Consider the following 18,781-nt stretch of genomic DNA (forward strand, 5'->3'; position numbering starts at 1 on the left):
TGAGTACCCTCAGCCTGGATGTGAACTGCTGTGCCCCTGGGGCTGGCCCTGGCACTATCATGCTGCTGCTGCCTAGTGATGTGGACACCCAGGGCACCACCATCACTCACGTGCTGACCTCTAATTTATTCCATGCAATGCATTGAAGCCCCTCAACTCTTTCTTTCTTTCTTTCTTTCTTTCTTTCTTTCTTTCTTTCTTTCTTTCTTTCTTTCTTCCTTTCTTTCTTTCTTTTTAAATATATTTTATTGATTTTTCACAGAGAGGAAGGGAGAGAGACAGAGAGAGTTAGAAACATCGATGAGAGAGAAACATCAATCAGCTGCCTCCTGCACATCTCCCACTGGGGATGTGCCCGCAACCCAGGTACATGCCCCTGACCGGAATCGAACCCGGGACCCTCCAGTCCGCAGGCCGACGCTCTATCCACTGAGCCAAACCGGTTTCGGCAACTCTTTCTTTCTTTAATTGATTTTTTTTTATAGAGAGAAAGAGGGAGAAACATCAATCTGTTGTTCCACTTATTTATGCATTCATTGGTTCATTGTTGGATGTACTCTGACCTGGGATCGAACCTGCAACTTTGGCATTCTAGGATGACACTCTGACCAACTGAGCACCCAGCCAAGGCCAACTCTCAACTCTTTCAATCGCAACCTCAACACTATCAAGTTGAACCTTTGGGAAGATGGTTTGAAGCTTTTGTTAAGAGGAGAAACAGAAATTCTTCTGCCTCTTTTCAGGAACTGGAGGATAAGAAAGATTTATCAGAGGAATCAGAAGGTGAAGAATTGCAATGAGAAGAATTTCCTGTTCTAAAACCACTTGATCCCACCACTGAAGAACCAAGATCATTAGGCAGTACTTCGACTTGGCCATGTAAGATAGAAAGCTACACCAAAACCAATCAAAGTACTTTTGATATCTCAGTTGCTTCTTAAAGAGAAGCAAAATGGCCGAAACCGGTTTGGCTCAGTGGATAGAGCGTCGGCCTGCGGACTGAAAGGTCCCAGGTTCGATTCCGTTCAAGGGCATGTACCTGGGTTGCGGGCACATCCCCAGTAGGAGATGTGCAGGAGGCAGCTGATTGACGTTTCTCTCTCATCGATGTTTCTAACTCTCTATCTCTCTCCCTTCCTCTCTGTAAAAAATCAATAAAATATATTTTTTTAAAAAAAGAGAGAGAGAAGCAAAATGCAGTTTCTTCAAAGTATTTTCCCAGTGTTTTAAAGGAATTCCAAAAGGTCAAATTTTAAAAATGTCCGAGATTTGGTGATATGGATTTCTGATTTGAAGATGTAGATACATTTTATTCTTTCTGATATAATTTTGATTCTTAGAACATTCCCATTTAGATGAAGAAGAAAAAGCAAAAGCAAAACGTTGTGATGAGAGGATATGGATTCAAAAACAGAACAGAGCAGCAAGGCCACAATGAAAAAAAGAAGAAACAAACAGAATAAGGACATTCATTGACAATGCATATAGCTTTGATCCAAGAATTTAAAAAATTAAGGAAGAGGGGAAGGCCAAGGAAGAAGTAGCGGCTGCCATCATGAAGGACACAGCAACGACCCGGACCAGGAAGTTCATGACCAACAGACTACTTCAGTGGAAACCGATGGTCATCGATGTCCTTCACCCTCAGAAGGCAACAGTACCCAAGAAAGTTGAGAAAAACTAGCCAAAATGTATAAGATAACATCAGATATCATCTTTGTGCTTGGATTCAGAACCCATTTTGGTGGTGGCAAGACAAATGGCTTTGGCATGACTTATTTTCCTTGGATTAAGCAAAGAAAAATGAACCCAAACATAGACTTGCAAGACATGGCCTGTATGAGAGGAAGACCCCAAGGAAACAAAGAAAGGAACGCAAGAACAGGATGAAGAAAGTCAGGGGGACTACAAAGGCCAATGTTGGTGCTGGCAAAAGTGAGCTGGGATTGGACAACAGAAGTATTAATGATTCTTCACTGACTTCATCCCTGGTGATTGTACAGATTTTTCATGAGAGGATTAATAAACTAAGAACTTTCATGTGGAAAAAAAGCAGAAAAGAAAGCAGAAGCAAAACAGAAGGAGCAAGAAGCTAAAGAAAAACAAAGACAAGTGAATTAGAGCTGCTCCATTAGCTAAACAGAAAGAAGAAGAAGAAGGTAGACAACAAGCATTATTGGCAAAGAAGGACAAAATAGCCAGGTAAAAGCCATTAAAAAGGAAAGGCAAAAATTTCAAAGCTCATGCAAGACCTGCGATCACTTTTGTGAAAACGAGGAAGTGCAGGTTAAAAATGATAGAAGTGGGAAAACTTTGTGAGCACCTTGAATTAGCACATTTACAGTGTTTGTTTGAATGAAACACATCATTCTCAAAATAGAAAAGGCTGTTCTGGAAAAACAGAAGAAACAAATGAGCAAATTAGAAACGAGAAAGAGGAAGCTGAGGCTCATATGTGATAAGCATCTAAGAAATCAACTGGTGGAGGTGGAAATTGCAGTCAAAATTGGTCAGAATATGATCAGCAGTTACTAATTATGTCTGTGAATCTCTTTCCTGCTGCCAAAAATTCAAGATGGGAAGTTATTGCTAATTACATGAACATGCATTCTTCTTCTGGAATCAATAGAACCACTGAAGATGTTATAAAAAAAGCAGAGTCTTCAAACACTTGACCCTTGTTGAGGAAATGACATAAGAAGATTTTTGATAAGTTTTTAAAAGAACGGAGTCTCCAGTGCCTCAAGCAGACAATGTAACACCTTCACAATGATTTGAAGGTATGTGCACAGATTTCACCCCTTGGACAACAGAACAAGAGCGTTTGGGACAAGCTTGGAAACATACCAACCAGTAAGTACATCTGCAAGTACTTCTGCAATTTCTATGCAGACTGGCAAGGAAAAAGAAGGCCTGCCTAAAGCGATAGGGAACTTGTCGAGATGGTAAGAGCAAAGAAGGCTGCTCAAGAGCAAGGACTGAATGTAAGTAGACCCAAGAAATGACTTATGACATCTTTTTTGTGTGTGCATCCTATAATAAAAGCCTAGGTGGCGTCATGCCCTTGTGCGACACCCTCGCGCGATGGCACAAGATGGCTGCCACAAGATGGCTGCACGCACAGCAGAGGCAGGGCCCAGTGGCTGCTCAGCATGGGGAGGCCTGGGGGTCCTGCAGTTCTGTATGGTGTGGAGGAGGCCAGTCCTGGTGTCTCCATCGCCTGAGATGGAGGTGGGTCCTGATGGAGGAGGCGGGTCGTGAGAGCGGAGGGCAGTTGTGGGCGATCAGGCCTCCAGGGGAGGGCAGTTGTGGGTGATCAGGCCACCAGGGGAGGGCAGTTGTGTGCGATCAGGACGGCAGGGGAGGGCAGTTGTGGATGATCAGGAAGCACAGGTGCAGCTAGGTGTCAATCAGGCTGGCAGGGGAGCGATTAGGAGCCAGCAGTCCCAGATTGGAGAGGGTGCATGCCGGCTAAGGGACACCCCCTCCGTGCATGAATTTCGTGCACTCGGCCTCTAGTATATGTAATAAAAATGAAAAAAAATATTTTAAAAGTTAGTAGTACTGCTTTAGACATATGCCAAATGCTATATGTGCAGGTACCTAGACATGTCTTAGTGAACTGCCTTAAATCTATAAATCAAAAGATAATAACATGTATCAAGAAAATTTAAATAAAAGAGGCCTGGTTGGGTGGCTCAGTTGGTTGGAGCCTTGTCCTGCTCACCAAAACATCTTTTGTTCGATTCCCCATCAGGACACATAACTAGATTGCAGGTTCAATCCCTGGTTGGGGCACATACAGGAGACAACCAACCAATTGATGTTTCTCTCTCACATCAATGTTTCTTTCTCTCTCTCTCTCTCTCTCTTTCCCCCCCCCACCCCCTTCTTCCTCTGGGAATCAATGAAAAGCATTTTTAATAGAAGAAATTAATTTAACAAGACAATTTAAAAAAGAATCTTAATTTTTGAGGCTATATCCCATATATTTAAAAATATATATTTTTATTGATTTTCAAGAGGAAGGAAGAAATAGAAACATCAATGATGAGAGAGAATCATTGATCAGCTGTCTCCTGCATGCCCCCTACTAGGTATGTAGGGGGCCCACATACCCAGGTATGTTCCCTGACCGGGAATCAAACTGTGACCTCCTGCTTCATAGATCGATGCTCAACCACTGAGCCACGCCAGCTGGGCTAGATCCCGTATTTTAATCAGAAAAGAAAATGAAACACTTGTTTCATGTTTGAAATAGGAATAAGGTTTTTTCCTTATCTGCCAAGGCCATTGCAGTTTCTTCCCATAATTGTAATATAGAATCTACAGCAGGGGTCCTCAAACTTTTTAAACAGGGGGCCAGTTCACTGTCCCTCAGACCATTGGAGGGCCAGACTATAGTTTAAAAGAAAACTATGAACGAATTCCTATGCACACTGCACATATCTTATTTTGAAGTAAAAAAAACAAAACGGTAACAAATACAATATTTGTATTTGCATGTGGCCCGCGGGCCGTAGTTTGAGGACCCCTGATCCACAGTATGGGAAATGGGCAAAATAGAGGGGATGGACAAGTATGAGAAAGATAGCAGTAGGAATATCCCATACTTTTTCTTCTTCTTTTTTAAGTATCCCATACTTTTTCTTCTTCTTTTCTGTTTCTTAGTGACCAGCTTACCAATGGCAGCTTACCATTGCAGAGGAAGCGTGGTTTAGCAACCAGACCTTACACCAGAATTCTATTTTTGGCTCAAAGTGACCTTGAGGAAGTGACACATTTACTCGTCTTCTCATAACCAATAAGCGAATTAAAATAAAACTGATTATTGCTTGGGTGAACTCTAAGCTATTCTAAAATGATCCTACTATTTTAGGTTTTGTGTAAAACTATTTGCTTACAAGTAGATTAATTACAAAGTTTTGAGGAATTTAGTTATGAAAAGAGTCATATGATGTAAAAAGAGGAAGTTCACCAGTTTGGGGTTTTGAATTTGGAGATAAAAGCAAGAAAACTCAGATATAGGGTAAACGTTTTTATTTTTGCATCCCAGTTTAATATTTTTGAGAAAACGTTGGGAGAATAAGCTGACATTTTCCATTTTAGAGAACTGGTTTTGCAGTTAAACAGTCCAGGGTTTGTATTGTAGTTCTGCTGTTTACTTCTCTGGCAAAGTTATTTAACTTTAGTTCTCAATTTCACTATCTATGTAAATGGAGCAAATACCACTTTGTTAGGGTTGTTCTGAGAAGGGCATATAATAAGTGCAGTATACAGCTATAATTAAAATAACAATATTAATTTTATTGAGATATGGAATAAAATGATGGTGGTGTTGGGAGAAGATAAATAGCTTTGTTTACTTTCTCTTTATGAAGATTTCTTTTTAGCCACATAATTTTTTGGGGAGGGAAGGGTTACTTATCTTTATAACACATGGGTTGATATCATGATTCCTAAAGCCATTCTCAAATTTAAACTAAACACCTGGGTATGACTGATCAGAGTCACTTGATTTAAAGCCAAGAGGAATAAATCTGTTTTTATAAAATCTAGCAAACCAAAATGTTAGCAGCAAACTAAAAAAAAAAAAAAAAAAATGTTTCTACAGCTATCGTCACATAATATCCGAATGAACAGTGAAAAGATTTAGTTACTTATGAAGATATATGAAAATCTACAATGTACAGTGTCAGATAATCAGAAACTATTCCATATGCGTTTTCTTTGCCCACTAAACTGCTACAACACAGAAAAAAGAGGTCAAGAACCACATTAAGACCCTGCCAGCCTTGGTGCACTGTAGCAGAGTGGGGCAGTTTTAGTTTTGGCAAATAGTTCATGTGGTCAGTTTGAAGTTTCCTGCTGCACCCTCCGAGCTGGAGAGAGGGAACCAAAAGTGCTGACATCCTCATTTGACTTCATCACTCATGCCTGAGCACATACACCAACACTTCCGGTGCAAAACCCGCTCTGACTGCCGAGGACACCCCAGCCGTCTGCAAATCTGGCTAGGTATGGTGCTTGGATTAATGAAGTTTGGAAAGCATTAGCGCACAGTTATGGGAACATGCCATGTTTCCTTACTGTATGTTTTACTTCATAAAGATTGGCTTTGAAAGCTTCGGATAACTTTCATTTAGAGCAAGCGATTATTACTCAAGGCGGTTACTCACTCTCATGAAAATAAGCTGGATGACAGCATATTTAAGAAAGAGCTAATTTAGAAATATAATGCCCTTTCTTTCCAACTTGGGCCTGGCATAATGGCTCCCACAAAGAAGGGTAGAAGGCCCGTTCTCTGCCATCAACTAGGTAGTGACCAGAGAATGCACCATCAACATTCACAAGTGTATCCATGGAGTGGGTTTCAAGAAGCGTGCCCCTTGGGCACTCAGAGACATCCAGAAATTTGTCATAAAGAAGATGGGAACTCCAGACATATGCATCGACACCAGGCTCAACAAAGCTGCCTCGGCCAAAGGAATAAGGAATGCCCCATACTGTATCTGGGTGCAGTTGTCCAGAACATGGAATGAGGATGGAGATTCACCAAACAAGCTCTATTTGTTGGTTACCTACGTACCTGTCACCACTTTAAAAAATTTACAAACAGGTACTGTGGAGAAGAACGAACTGCTGTTCGGTGAGTAAAGTTATAAAACTGCCCAAAATATATGTACATATACTAGTATGCATCCTATATAATAAAAGCCCAGTGACCGAATGGCAGAACCACCAGAATGACTGGTCAACCAGCCACTATGACGTGCACTGACCACCAGGGGCCAGACGCTCAACACAGGAGCTGCCCCCTGGTGGTCAGTGCGCTACCACAGTGGGAGCGCGGCTCCACTGACTGGGATGAGCTGCTGCTCCTGCTGCAAACCCCAGGCCGATGGGTAGGAACCCGGGCTGTGATCATTGCTTCCTCGCCCCAGGGTCCTCCTCCTTACTCCCTGCAGGCCGTGCAGTGCCGCCACTGGGCTCACAGAGCTGACCCCAGAGGCCGGGAGGCGGGTTCATGGCCGCTGCGGGACTGAGGCCTACTCCGCTGCCTCTCAGTGCTATTGTCCCTGGGCCTGGCCCCGCCCGGGTCCCCTGGGGATGCCAGTGCTCTGGCTCCACGGAAGATGCCAGACCAGGGAGCAGCCACTTGGGGAGCAGTCCACAGCTGCTTGGCTGACTGGGATGAGTGGCGCTCCCACAGCGGGCCAATCCCTGCAGGCCATGTGCCCCACCAGTGCACAAATCCTATGCACTGGGCCTCTAGTGTGTGTGTGTGTGTGTGTGTGTGTGTGTGTGTGTGTGTGTGTGTGTGTGTATTTTGCAATGGAAATTGCACTGAAAAAATCTATCAGAAGATCTGAAATGGCTTGTCTCATTAATATCAACATAGCTATGTCTATCTTATCTTAACACTCTCGGCCTCAGTTTTCTTAACCATACAGTGGGAGGATTTCAAATTTCTAAGCCTTTATGATTTTAGTGTGTGTTTCCCCATGTAGTTTCTTCCATTCTTCCACTTGTTGACTCATAAGCTTCATTAAAAGTTTACTTAATTTTACCCATTAAAGTTTCCTCAAGTGCTTTAAGGTAGCCTACTATTGTTAGTTTGTTATTCTTTCAGAAACTCAGTAATTAAAAGAAGTAATATTGCTAAGTTGAACTGAGACTGAGTTTGATAGCTCGATTTTGACTACAGCATCTATATGTCACATAAAAGGAAAATTAGAATTTGAATTATTTTGTAAATATTCAGTCCACATGATGATAAACATTTAGGTGTTTTGAGAAGTCTATATAATATGATATATTAACTAAAACCTTTACTTGAACTAGTAAACATGGCAATGATGAGAAATTTGCTCATTGGTGCCTTCTTTAAAATCCTGATATGTTTTTATGAAGTTTTTTGGGATGGCTAGGTGACCTGGGAAGGAAACAGAAACCTACTTGCTTTGGGGGAGATGGAAAGCCAAACATAATTTCATTATTCTATTGACTAATCACTATGAAAAAAAAAAATCCCAAGATCCTTTAATAGTCCACCTGGTGTGGCTCAGTGGTTGAGCGTAGACCTATGAACCAAGAGGTCACAGTTCCATTACTGGTCTGGGCACATCACCAGGTTGCAGGCTCACTCCCCAGTGTGGGGCATGCATGAGGCAGCAGACCAATGATTCTCTCTCACTGTTGATGTTTTATCTCTCTATTCCTCTCCCTTACTCTCTGAAATCAGTAAAAATATATATTTTTTAAAAAAATAAAAGATCCTTTAACACTGAAATTTTGAAGGATAGCTTGTTATACATCTGAAGGCTGTAACTACCAAGAGGTCACCTGTAGTTGGCGCCATGCTTCCCATTCCACCACAGTATTCCAGCGCTTTCTCGTTTCGTTTTGAAATACCTTCAGGGATTTTGAAATGCATTGCTTGCGTAGTTCCTTGAGGCTCCATCACTGCTAGAAATAAAGTTATGAAACCTAGCTGTGCACTTCCCATTAGTTAGTTCTTTACCTCGTCTAACAGAAGTCGTGTGGGTGTCTGATGCAGAATGCCTATAGATTTTACTCACAAATTACATATCCAGATAATTCCTCTGCAAGCAGGAAATAATGATTAATCAGAAGAGTAAAAGGCGCTGCTGGATGTTTAAAAGGAATCTTCTATGGGGGGCTGTGAGTATTGTTATTTGCAATTTTCGTTTCTGCAATCTCTCCGGTTGCCATTTGAAACTTTTGAGTCTACAAAATATATGATGAGCAGATGAAGGAACTGGTATTTGCCTTTTTGTTTACTACTAAATGATAGGTAATTTGTATAATTATTGAAAAATTACTATGGCTCTTGTTTTGAGTGGTTTTATGTTGTGATTTTAGCCCAAAGCTGTTCTTTTTCTTAGTTTTATGGTTCATGTACACTCCCCGTGGATTCCTTGCACAGCATTGTCCCCTGACAGTAGAGAGAGCTGTGCTTTAAGTGCAGTTACTGTTAACCTTTCTTACGTGAGACTTTTTATTACAACTTCTCTCCTCCTATTTGTTATTTCTGTTTCTTGTTTCTGTGGCTGATATACAAGAGCTCTACTTCAGCCAATTTTTTAGAACTTGTTATTCTCTCAATCGCCAATTATTTGGGAATGAAATCCCCTCTACTTCTAAAACATTAGCAAGGTACATTGGTAATACACAAGTGAGGATTTCTTGAAATTAAAATATGAAGTCTAGTTGACTTTACTAGATCTTTTTGTCATTATGCCTTTAATGTCCTCGTGGTCTTTTATACATACTGAAAACCCATGTTAGGTGAATGTCTTTGTTAAGAAAAACATTTTTAAACAAATTTTTGTTGGGCAGTAAAGAGAAAGAAACTAAACATCCAGTATGACTGATGGTGACGTTTTGATGTGTTTTATCTTTGTATCTGTTTGTTTTGAAAGTTGTGGTTATATTGTACATGGATTTTTTTTTTAAATCATCCTTTCCCTCTCCTACATAACATTAAATTATTTTATTTTACTAAACATTTAATAGATGTGTGATATTCAAAGTAGTACTTTATTTTAGTTAGCATGTTCTCTATTGTTAGACATGTAAAATTTTCTAGATTTTAGATTATAAATAACTGTGAGAACACCACTATTTTCTTTATTTTTTTAATGGATAGTTATATAAAGTTTAATATACTCATATCTTTTACACATTTGTAAAAAGTAACTTGTTCTAATTTATGAAAGAAATTTAATAGGCAATAAAATATTATTCTCTGTGAAGGTAAGAGGACAAATGTGTGAACATTTTTTAGAGCTTGTTTTTCATGGCTGTTGACCTTCTGGTCTTTTTACGGCCATTGCAGACTTCTGCACGATACCTATGTCCATCGCCCACATATGGCTCCACATTTGTATTGTCTAGCTTTAGACAGCTCGTTTGAATGAGATATGAATATGCCACATCTGTAGTCTCACCAAATTTGTTGCCCCTAATGTAGGTATTAGAGACTGTGGGATTTGTTTTCATTGATTGTGAACGTGCACCAAGTCCTTCTCCCTCTATGTTGCTGCTGACAGCTGACAACACTTTAAGACTCCTGTTGTGTGAAGCCAGAGTTTCACCTGAGATTCTTTGCCCCTGCATTTTCTATTCTGTTAAAAGAAAGGTCCTTTGCTGCCAGGGTAGTGTTCCTTTTCAGTACATCAGCAAAAGTCCCCATCCCATCACGAGTTATTTTATTACGGCTGACATCAAGGTAGTGCAGGCTTTTATTCAGGTGCAGTGCATAACTGTTTCAGACCACAGTTTTTCAAGCTTTACTCCCGTAGTTCAACAAGGCAGTGATTTTCTTTTCACATGTTGCCTAGATGAACTGTGGGCTCTTCCTGTTTTACCACACAGTATAGGTCGGTTTAGGTTTTATTCCTGTAACTGATTGGTTTTGTGTTAGGGCTATAGCCAGTGTTGATCACACTTTGTTTTATTTTTTTTTATTTTAAATTAAATCTTTATTGTTGAATGTGTTACACCGGTTCCCCTTCCTGCCCTCCCCCATTGATCCCTTCTAGTTTGCCCGCCCCAGGCCTTCACCACCCTATTGTTTGTGTTCCTGGTGCTTATCACACTTGGCATTCCCAGATCAGTCACCCAGATCTAAATCTCTGAGGATGAATCAATTTGTAGCAATGCAGCAAAGAATTTTCCACCTTTATTTTCAAGCTCGTGTCCATGATTCTTAGGCATTTCAGAGTTTTAGTCTTACGTAGAGCTTTAGCAATCAGTTCTCCTTTGGGCCCAATATTATTAAACATAAAGGTTAAATAAATGAGATTGTATTGTGTCTCACAGAGTTTTGCAGCATCGTATGCACCAACATCCCCTACAAGGTGAAAGCTAACATCCAAACCATTAACATGGATTCTTCTCTAAAATTCTGGAAAGAACCCAAAAATCTTCATCTGTTACTGTTTCCAGTGGCATTGAGTGATTGCTACCAGCAGTGTGTAATGTGATTCCTCCCAATCCCTTTTCAGTTTCTTCCTCCACTGCTTGGAGTCTATGCAATATAAAAGGATTAATTTTCTGGGACTCTTCCGTACATAGGTTATTATAATATTCCTGGAGATTGCCAGTAGGTTCCTGGGCACTGCCAGTAGGTTCTGGAGCTTCGCTATGGATGGCCTGGGCTCAGGCCGGAGGAGTAGGGCTGGAATGGGGGGCAGGACTTGCTCCTCTGACCCTGTGGGCTGCAGCGGCAGCCTTGCCAAGACGCATCACCATTTTTAAAACCTATCTCGCCTTGGGGGGAAAATTCCATTGTAATTTATTCTTGGTTTAAGAGATTAATAGCCTGACCCTAGAATTTTAAGGACAACCACTGAATTAGGATTTTAAGCAAACCTTTTGGGTGCCATGTTTGTTTAAACTTATCTCATTTTTTTTTTTTAAACTTTTACTTCTATGTGGCAGATACCTATATACTAGCTTTTGAAAATGTGAATTACATTGCTTTCTTCATAGACACAAACTGGAACTGGATTTTTGTAAATAGATCATTGAGGAACATTGTAAGAGGACTTCCCTAACCAAGGCAGGTTCTTCTATGCCAAAAGCCTCATGTGAGTGGAAAAGTATACCCATGCATACAAGGTAAATCCAGCGTGGGCTCTGCAAACACTGGTGCCTGAAAAGGAAATTCACAAGGCTTTGGCCCAAGCTTTCCTGTTGCCACTAGGTTAGAAATGGCCTGAGATTCTCCCAATAATTCAGTCACAGGAAAAAGGAAAAGCTTGTTGTTTGTTCCTCATTCCCACCCTATAGAGCACCTGCATTGCAGACTTGCACCCTCGTGGAGTGCTGACCTTTCTGGTGGAATGAATGGAACCGAGGGTAGAGTACTTTGAGTTACCGCTTCTAAAGGCATGAAGATCAATTTTCATGGGGGAGGAATTGCTAGGGAAATCAAAATATGGAAGTTCAGAGCCTCGTTCTTCAGTTATTATTTTGGGTCATAAAATCTGATTTCAAGATGTCAGGGTATTTATTTTTTTCTTTGCCCTGCCTCTCTCCTCCCCTTGCTAGTTTAGATGGTAATACAACTTAATATCCTGACTTTTCTTTGTCAAACAAGTAAAATTTTATTGAAAATGTGTTACACTTAGAAATAATCATTTCCCTTAATTTTCATTGTAACTTTAAAATTTAGGATCTGGTTCTAAATATATTACATTACCATCACCATATTAAAAAGAAGTCAAAGTGAGATTTATTATGGGACCTATATCTTTTATTCTCTAATGATAAATATGAGTAGATGTATGTATGAGACTAAAGGAGACACAGACTTAGGCTAAAAACTGCAGTGTGTGTTGTTGTTGTTGTTGTCGCCCCCATTTTCTTGCTTTTGTATTTCGGGCATCCTGCGCTGCATATGCTGCTCTCCAGAGCGTGTATACAGTGCACATAGTGTTCTGAGGATTGACTTTGTAACTGAACCAATTGGACTCCCATCCAGCAGTTACACACATTTTGGCATTTCTCCTGCCCATTTGTTTAATCTTTCCAGTTCATTTGATCTTCTGGCATGAGAGCTGACAGCTGCAGTTGCATATGGGGTTCATAAAGTAGCTGAAGAAGAAAAGGCCATGACCCAGTTCTTGTATAGTTTCATTTCACTGATGCCTGAGTTGGCAACTCAGGAATACTACATATTTATTTTACAGGAGGAGAGTTTATGTATAAAAGGGGTTGATCATTGATCCTAAGTGGTGTAAGTTATATTTCCTAAATTCGATAGGAATTTTTGAGTACCTGTTAGTCACAGGGCTTTGTGTTATATGGACATTATATCTAATCCTTAGGGTAATATTGTAAGAGAGGTGATATGACCCTCTTTTTCAGATGGAGAAAGCTGACTCAATGAGGGTAAACACTCATAGCTACATATTTAGTATTATAATGTAAATAGTACAACTGGAATTAAATTCAGGATCATCTGTTGTCAGAGCTTTGGAGTATCGATCATACACTGTAGCAGTAATGTGTGTGTGTGTGTATAGTATTTGATTTCTATTTTTCTGTTGATGGACATTGACTATTATGATGAAAGGTGCTATGAACATTATTTTACATGTCTTTTGGTGGAATTATTGGGCCACAGAGTATAGATATGTTCAGTTTTAGGAGATGTTGCCTAAAAGTCTTCCACAATGGTTCTGGTGTGTGAATATTCCAGTTGTCCCACTTCCTTGTTAGTACTTTCTGTTGGTTTTTAAAACTTTTAGCCATGTGGTATCATTTTGTGATGTTAATTGGCACATCTCTGGTAATTAATGATTTTATCAGAGATCTTCTTTTGTGAGTGCCCAATCAAGACTTCTGCTCATTATTAAAAAATAAAAGAAAAAAAACTGGATTGTCTTTAGATATTACGGGGATCAAATTTTGAATTACAACTATTTCAGCTGCACTGTCTGATGTGTTCTGTATGCACTCAATAAACCTGATATAGTTTACCACAGAGGGGACTACCGCCCGCGCCCTCCCCCCCCCCCCCGCCCTCATTTTTTTGTTTCACTGGTTCTTCTCAATAACCAACCTGATTTTTTTTTTTCCAACCTGATTTTTAAGTAAGCTCTAAGAAAGGATTCCATGAAAGACTTTTGGTTCTCCTCCTGTAAAATAATGGAATAATGTATACTGGAATGCTTTCCTGCCATAAAAAAACTCAAAACTGTAAAACAGAAAAAATATATACAGCAACACCGTATATATAAACCTTATATGCTTGAGGGACAAAGTGAATTAAAAAACACACACACCCTGAATAAATAGAAATTTGAATAGCTTATAAACATTGAGTTTGCAGTTAAAAATCTTCTAACAAAGAATGCCAAGATGCTGCTGGCCCAGGAACCACACCCTTAGGCCCCGAGGTCCATAAGTGCAAGGCATAACCTTCATGGCTCTTTTGATGATCTGCGAGTGACATAACATTCCTGGTAAATGTTAAAGAGAATTAAATTGATTGAATGGCATGGAACTATATAGAGAATTTCCCTTCTCTTGAGAAATTGAACAATTTGTTTTTTACCTTCTTTCTTTGGTAAGGAATCTTTAATCTTTTCTCTGATTCATTTCAGAAAACGTATGGACCCTATTGAAATGAGAATGCTTTAACTTCTTGTAGATGTGAAATGATACTTGCATGGTTAGCACTACCTCAGGGTTTCCTTGGTGACCATCTAAGTCAGTGATGGCGAACCTATGACACGCATGTCAGAGGTGACACGCGAACTCATTTTTTTGGTTGATTTTTCTTTGTTAAATGGCATTTAAATATATAAAATAAATATCAAAAATATAAGTCTTTATTTTACTATGGTTGCAAATATCAAAAAATTTCTATATGTGACACGGCACCAGAGTTAAGTTAGGGTTTTTCAAAATGCTGACGTGCCGAGCTCAAAAGGTTCGCCATCACTGATCTAAGTCATATGGGGTATGAGTGTGGGTTATATTGCTCCCAGGCATACTGCTTTAACCTAACACCCTAACTGCTGCTAGTGTCTTACATGAGTTAACCAGAAGTAACACCAGCCCTCTTTCTACCTATGGTAATTTGTTTTTTTGTGTGTTTTGGAGGGGAAGGCAATGTGTGTGTGTTTCCTTACATTACAGTTTTGTCGAACACTCTGTTGTTCATTTTATTTATTTTTGGTCTGTCTTTTTTAAAAAAATATTTATTGTTGAAAGTATTACATATGCCCCCTTTTTCCCCCCATTGACCTTTCTAATCCACCTCGACCCCCTGCCCTAGGCTTTCACCACCTATTGTCTATGTCCATGGGTTATGCTTATATGCATACAAGTTCTTTGCTTGATCTATTCCTGCTCTCTCCCCTCCGCCCCCCCCCCCCCGCCCCAACCCTTCCCTCTGAGATTCCACAGTCTGTTCCAACCTTCTGTCTCTGGATCTATTTTGTTCATCAGTTTATATTGTTGATTAGATTCCACATATAAGTGAGGTTATTTGATACTTGTCTTTTGCTGATGGCTTATTTTGCTTAGTATAATACTCTCCAGGTCCCTCCATACTGTCTCAAAGGGTAAGAGATCCTTCTTCTTCTTCTTCTTCTTCTTCTTCTTCTTCTTTTTTTTTTTTTTACTTCTGCATAATATTCCATGGTATAAATGTACCACGGCTTTTTTTTAATCCACTCATCTACTGATGGACACCTGGGCTGTTTTCCAGATCTGAGCTATTACAAATTGTGCTGTTATGAACATAGGGGTGCATAAATTCTTTCTGATTGGTGTTTCGGGTTTCTTAAGAATATATTCCTAGAAATGGGATCACTGGGTCAAATGCAGTTCCATATTTAATTTTTTGAGGAAACTCCATATTGTTTTCCATAATGTCTGCACCAGTCTGCATTCCCACCAGCGGTGTACTAGGGTTCCCTTTTCTCACATCCTCATCAGCACATTCTAGTTGTTGGTTTGTTGATGGTAGCCATTCTGACAGGTGTGAGGTGATAGTTCATTGTCATTTTAATTTACATCTCTCTTATGATCAGTGACTCTGAGCATTTTTTTCATATGTCTCTTGGCCATCTGTATGCTTTGGAGAAGTGTCTATTTAGGTCCTTTGCCCATTTTTAAATTGTATTGTTTATCTTCCTTTTGTTAGGTTGCATGAGTTCCTTTTCTATTTTGGATATTAAACCTTTATCAAGTGTATCATTGCCAAATATGTTCTCCCATATGGTGGGCTCTTTTTTCATTTTGTTGGGTTTTTTTTGCTGGGCAGAAGCTTTTTGTTTTCTCCTTAGTTTCCTTTGCCCTCAGACATGTATCTATAAACATATTGTTATGAGAGATGTCTGAGATTTTGCTGCCTATGGCTTCATTTAGGATTTTTATGGTTTCATGACTGTATTGCTGTTGATCTCTCCCTTAAAGTCCTCTAAAAGTTTTATATATATTTTTTAAATTGTATATATATATATATATATATATATATATATATATATATATATATATATATTTAGATGCTCCTATATTGGGTATATAGTGTTTACCAGGGTTATATCCTCTTATTGGATTGATCCCTTTAGTATTATGTAGTGACCTTTATTGTCTCTTGTGCTGGCCTTCATTTTGAAGTCTATTGTGTCAGATATGAGTATTACTACTCCAGCTTCTTTTTGTTTCCATTTGCATGGGAAAAATTTTCCATCTCTTCACTCTCGTCCTGTGTGGGTCTTTTGTTCTGAGGTGGGTCTCTTGTAGACAGCATATAATTGAGTCATGCTTTTGTATCCATTCACCTACCCTATGTCTTTTGATTAGAACATTTACTCTATTTACATTTAAGGTTATTAATGATAGGCACTTATTTATTGCCATTTTAATTCTTTACACCTAAGTTTCTCTCTATATTTCTTATTCTCATTACAGTAGTTCCTTTAGCATTTCTTGCAGGACAGGTTTGGTGGTGATAAACTCCTTTAGCCTTTTTTTTTCTTTTGGTCTGGGAAGCTCTTTATTTCACCATCTATTTTGAATAATAGCCTTGCTGGATATAGTATTCTTGGTTTCAGATACTTGCTTTTCCTTACCTTGAGTACTTCATACCACTCCCCTCTGGCCTGTAGATTTTCTGATGAGAAATCAGCTGACAGCCTTATGGGCGCTCCTTTGTAGGTAAAAAATTGCTTTTGTCTTGCTGCCTTTAAGGTTCTCTCTTTGTCTTTAATTTTTGGCATTTTAATTATGATGTGTCTAGGCATGGACCTGTTTGGATTCTTCTTGCTTGGGACTCTCTGTGCCTTCTGAACATGTATGACTTTTTCCTTTACCAGGTTAGGGAAGTTTTCTGCCATTATTTCTTCAAACACATTCTCTATCCCTTTCTCACTTTCTTCTCCTTCTGGTATTTCTACTGTATGAATATTATTACATTTCCTATTGTCCCACAGCTCCCTTAAGCTGTCCTTCTGGGTTTTAATTGTTTTTTTCTTTTTGGTTCTCTGATTGAGTGATTTTTTTCTATCCTGTCTTCTAATTCAGTGGTTCATTCCTCAGCTTCTCCTAATCTGCTGTGTATTCCATCCACTGTGTTGTTTATTAGTGCTATGTCATACTTCATAGTTACTATATCTTTTCTCATGCTGTTGAGCATCCTTGCCATTATTCTTCTGAACTCTATGTCTGATAAATGTCTTATCTTCATTTCATTTAGCTCTTCTTCTGGAGAAGTCTCTTGTTCTTTCATTTGGGGCTTGTATTTTTGTCTCCCCAGTTTGGCTGCCTGTTTGGGTTTGTGTCTATGTATTAGGTAGATTGGCTACAAGTTCCAATCTCTAGTGCAGGACAATATCAGATGCTATTTGTGACTTGCCTGAGTCCCCTGATTGGAGCTATCAGCAATCCAGAAATTGTGGCTTCTTCTGCTGGGGCTGGGTGCCTTTGGACAGGACCAAGATTTGCACCAGGCTCTGCTTTTGATTAACCTCAGGCTATTGACCGACAGGGTTGGGTGAGAAGTCTTCTAACTGGGTGGCAACTGCCTTTACCCCAGGCAAAAACTGGATAGCAAAGATGTCCTCTGCAGTGTGAGGGAATGACTCAGCATAGAAAACTGGGGTAGCTGCCCTACGAGCTCCAACCCCAGAGTCCCCAAACCTGGCTTCTGCTCACACAGCTCCAGTCTACTCTGCCCTCCCTCTGATGGAGCCCCAGGTGAGTGCCTGCACACAAAATTTTATGTGTTGGCCTTTTAAGAGGGTGCCTGCATTTCCAGTTGCCTCTCCCTGGCAGACAGCAACCCTGCTGCTTTTCACAGCCAGATGTTATGTGGACATCTTTCTCAGTTCTGGTGCTCTGGGCTGAGGAGCCCAGCTTGGGGTTTAGACCTCAGAGTTCTCAGTGAGAACCCCCCACAGCTGAGATATCCCTCCAGAACTTCAGCTGCTGTCTGTGGGAGCCTGGCCAGCCCTTTCACACCTCTGCCCTTCCTACCAGTCTCTACGCAGTCTTCACTTTCTGTCCTTGGTTATCAGGGTTTTCTCCAGCTAGTCTTTAGTGTGGTTTTTCTGTATTTTCGTTGTATTTCCAGTTTGGACATGGGGGAGTGTTAGTGTAGCTTTCACTCCCTCCACTGCCATTTTGGAATCTCTGTTTATTCTTTTAAATTGTTATTTATTGATTTGAGAGAGAGAGAGAAATGTTGATTTGTTGTTCCACTTACATGTGTCTCACTGGGGATTGAACCCACAACCTTGGTGTATCAGGACAATGTTCTAACCAACCGAGCTACCTGGCTAAGGCCGATATGTGGTCCATTTTAAAAGAAAGAACCAAATTATAGCATCCCAATTATTTCTTAGTTTCATGCAGCATTCAGCTTACAGTTGAAAATCCTCTAAAGTGAACAGTATATAGGAGGCTATTTCTAAAAAAGCCTTATAAAAAGTGACTCTGAACAATGAATAGCTCAACCTGCAGGAGAAAACGACACCAACTGAAAATAAAGAAGTCTCCTTTGAATCAAATGGCAAATCTTTTTGGACAGAGAGTTTTGTTTATGTAAAGAAATTTGAAATAAATGTAATGATACTGGGCCATTACAGAAATTATGTTCCTGATCAGTCAACCCCTATAAATTAAATTAAATAACATAATTTTTTAAATTAAAATCTTCTTTTAAACCCCCAATACCCTGTCACGGTTGAGGAAAAAAATGAAGCAGACTCTTCCTTTGAAAGGATTTCATAAA

At 39.7% G+C, this 18,781-nt stretch overlaps 1 protein-coding gene and 2 pseudogenes across 6 annotated transcripts in view; 2 read left to right on the forward strand and 1 right to left on the reverse strand.

The window, feature by feature from the left end:
* The window catches only part of FGD4 (FYVE, RhoGEF and PH domain containing 4), a 231,223-nt gene that overhangs the window by 65,831 nt on the left and 146,611 nt on the right, over nt 1-18,781 (forward strand). The window lies entirely within an intron of this gene.
* The window catches only part of LOC132227437 (small ribosomal subunit protein eS24-like), a 90,355-nt pseudogene continuing 72,771 nt past the window's right edge, over nt 1,198-18,781 (forward strand).
* LOC132225653 (leucine-rich repeat-containing protein 34-like) lies at nt 2,118-11,923 on the reverse strand (annotated as a pseudogene).

This window comes from Myotis daubentonii, chromosome 2 (genome assembly GCF_963259705.1).
Source record: "Myotis daubentonii chromosome 2, mMyoDau2.1, whole genome shotgun sequence".
Lineage (NCBI taxonomy): Eukaryota > Metazoa > Chordata > Mammalia > Chiroptera > Vespertilionidae > Myotis > Myotis daubentonii.